Source organism: Olea europaea, unplaced genomic scaffold, assembly GCF_002742605.1.
Source record: "Olea europaea var. sylvestris unplaced genomic scaffold, O_europaea_v1 scaffold2517, whole genome shotgun sequence".
NCBI classification, from domain to species: domain Eukaryota; kingdom Viridiplantae; phylum Streptophyta; class Magnoliopsida; order Lamiales; family Oleaceae; genus Olea; species Olea europaea.
In genome coordinates this window covers 163,665-166,475 of record NW_019243419.1, presented here as the reverse complement: position 1 = coordinate 166,475, position 2,811 = coordinate 163,665, and the positions used below count along the sequence as shown (strand labels likewise).

At 31.2% G+C, this 2,811-nt stretch overlaps 1 long non-coding RNA gene across 1 annotated transcript; it reads left to right on the top strand.

Moving 5' to 3' along the window:
• The first annotated feature begins 732 nt into the window (after positions 1–732).
• On the top strand, positions 733–1,611 carry LOC111382542. Its single transcript, XR_002700523.1, has 2 exons — positions 733–1,273; positions 1,345–1,611. It is a non-coding gene; the product is annotated as an uncharacterized LOC111382542 (long non-coding RNA).
• The last annotated feature ends 1,200 nt before the right edge of the window (positions 1,612–2,811 follow it).

Sequence of the window (2,811 nt, the reverse complement as noted above, 5' to 3'; positions counted from 1 at the left end):
TATAATGAAGAATACTACAATCTGTTTGGATGGCAACATCGAAGACTGTCATCCAATTACTGTAAAATTATTACGTAGAGACCATCCACCATTGTCCAGTATTGATGAATTAAGTTTTCAACTGCACTTTTTTTTTTTTTTTTTTTATTCAAATACAGCAGTTTTGTTTATACAAATACAACAACCACTTTATTAATGCACTATAAAAATATAGTAAGTTTATTGCATCATACAAGTAAACATTGTTTTGAACATCACAACTACCATTTCAGCATTGGCACCATTTCTCTTCCAAACACTACTGATGGCTAGATTACACCCATGAGAAGTTTACCAGTTCAATCTGCACTCCTGCATGATTATTGTTTCATGCAGTAGATAATTCACACATAATGTATTTTTTATTTTTTATTTTCAATAATAAAGAGCCCTTTAAGTTTTAATGCTCTAACAAATTTTGGTTAGCAGTCAAATTATTCAGCAACGATCTTATTTAAAAATTTAAATTATTTTTAAAATAAATTTATTTAATTATATTGAATTTCTTAATGTAAAACTGATCAATTTGGTACATTTTTCTACTTCAATATTATATTAAATAATTAACTAATCAAAAAACTTAGAATGACCAGACAAAATAATTATTATTTATATTTTATATTACTTCCACTTACACACAAATATCTTATTCTCAAATGCCTTTCAACTTTGCAGTTGAACACAACTTGCCGTAAATCAAAACTTCCAAAGAGTAGACCTCATCCCCTCACTCCACCCCCCACAAAATGACATCCAAATGACCATCTTTATAAATAGACTTCCACTATATCTTCCTCATCAACGATAAAAACCCCTTTGTAGTTTTTCCCCACCCCACGCCCAACCCCTTCAACTCGAAGTCGTCACCTGTCGACCAAAAACTCCATTCAACATGGTTTCCCCTTCAAAATACAGAACCATAAAAGCTTCAGTGGCGATAGCAGATGCTGTTTCATGGAGCTGTGCCATAGCTTTGATTGCCTTTATTTTATTGAGCTCCATAAGAGATGGCACTGCAAATGATCGGGTGCGAGGAAGGCAACTTCAGGACAGACCCTGCGACGAAATCTATGTCGTCCAAGAAGGAGAAACCCTTCATACCATCAGCGATAAATGTGGTGACCCGTATATAGTCGAGCGCAATCCCCATATCCATGATCCGGATGATGTTTTTCCTGGACTTGTTATAAAGATTACATCTTCAAATCCCAGGTCAAATTAAGCTGCTGCCGAGGTATTAGTGAAACACAGTCTGTTCTTATGTTGGCCACTAATTACTCGAAAATAAATTGAACTTTCTTACAGGTTTTGACGGACCTTTGTATTAATCTTCTCTCGTGGATGTAAAAAGACTGGGGTAACAGAAATATTTCTCGTTCTTGATATCTGATCCAAGAATTTCCTCTCTCTTTTTTATTTTTTCACAAGGAGCCATAGCGTTTGATTGACTTCACTGTTGGATATAGCCTTCTAATTTTGGTATTTGATCGTTGTTCGTCATTTATGATATATTCTGAAAGGCGAGGATGCCCCAAATGAAATTATAAACTGAAAGAGTACTCATTCGTTCTATTCACGCTTCAATACTACTGTATTATCATAACAAGTATTATGATCACATTTTGCCCTGGTTTGGTTAAATTTTCTTTTTTTACTAAATTTTGATAAAAGTTGATAAATATGCAATTGAAAATGAATTTTAAATAATTCAGGCCAAACATGAGCCAAGCAATTGGATAAATTTAGCTTGATGAATTCTCTCAATTAAATAATTTAAGCCACAAAGTGAGTTATATTTTTTTTTATTTAAATTTTATGATTAATTCATCCCCTTAGCCCTTGTTTGATGGGATTAAAGTCAAAATTTTATAAAATTTTAATAAAAGTTGATGAAATGTATAGTTCAGAAGTTATGAATTTCATGAAATATATGATTAAAATAAATTAGTAACTTTGACTTAAATTGAAATCTTAATTTTAATCCCTACCAAATATGGGCTAATGCATACTTATTTTGTTCCATGATATATATAAGCACAATATATAAATATGATGGTTACAAAACATTTGTATGTATTTGGAACCAAATAAGTTTCAAAATATGTATTTTGAACCAAATTTCAATTTACACAATAATTTACCTCATACTAGCAATGTATTTGGAATTCCACTTCCATAATGATTAAAATTACCAAAGCGGAGAATTTTAAAGACTAGTCTAGTATTCAAGTGAAATTGATCTTTTATATTTATTTATTAGCGTTTTAATATTTTGTTTGATATTATCATTATATTGATGAAGGCGTGAAGAAGTTTAAGAGGAATCAAGATTGAATTATTGAGAAAGTGACCATTATAAACACATTATCTGTCTTGATGTTGGAAATGCATTGTGATCAAGTAGTGGAATAAAACCTTCCTTTCCAATGATATTTGGTAGAGGTGGACAATTTGACAATAAGAGGTCATGACTTAGATTAAAACATAAAAGTCACTATATATAGCTATTTTAAATAAAAATGTGAGAAAAACAATAACTTCTACAAACATATTCAAAAGAACTATAATGACGTGAATTATTTTAGTAATTTTTTATGTAATCTCGATCTCCATGTATCTTTTTGTGTCTTCTATCGTATCGAGAACTCATGTAGGGCAAGACAATTAATTCTCTAAAAGAATTGCAGTCAATAGCAAAATCGTGGTTAATAGAAGATGCGCTTACAAGCCCTTTATCATCGACAACAAAGTCCAAATCAATCCACCGCAAAC